The 354-nt window shown below is 26.8% G+C and overlaps 1 protein-coding gene across 2 annotated transcripts in view; it reads right to left on the reverse strand.

Annotated features, from left to right (window-relative positions):
* Positions 1-354, reverse strand: part of LOC106883588 (ethanolaminephosphotransferase 1) — an 89,843-nt gene that overhangs the window by 21,698 nt on the left and 67,791 nt on the right. The gene's annotated exons all lie outside the window — the stretch shown is intronic.

The raw sequence follows: 354 nt of genomic DNA on the forward strand, positions 1-354 counted from the left end.
TATATATATATATATATATATATATATATATAACACTCTTATCACTACATTGAAAAAAAAATCCTTAATCAATGAAAACTCTGCCCATTTTTCAAGTTACTAATAACTTCATTTTAAGCATACTCAGTCAAGCAGGTAAAAAAAAAATTGAAAAGCAGGCAGAGTTTTCATTGCTTAAGGAGTATTTTCACTATAGTGATAGGAGTGTTAAATATATCTCCTCTTCCAGCTTACCACACAGAACAATACTGTGCTACTTAACAAAGAACAAAAAAATAACTAGAGTAGGTGGTAAAAATATTTACAATGGAAGAAGTGAGGAAACAAAAATAAAATAAAAAAATGACATATGAA

This window comes from Octopus bimaculoides, chromosome 9 (assembly GCF_001194135.2).
Source record: "Octopus bimaculoides isolate UCB-OBI-ISO-001 chromosome 9, ASM119413v2, whole genome shotgun sequence".
NCBI lineage: Eukaryota > Metazoa > Mollusca > Cephalopoda > Octopoda > Octopodidae > Octopus > Octopus bimaculoides.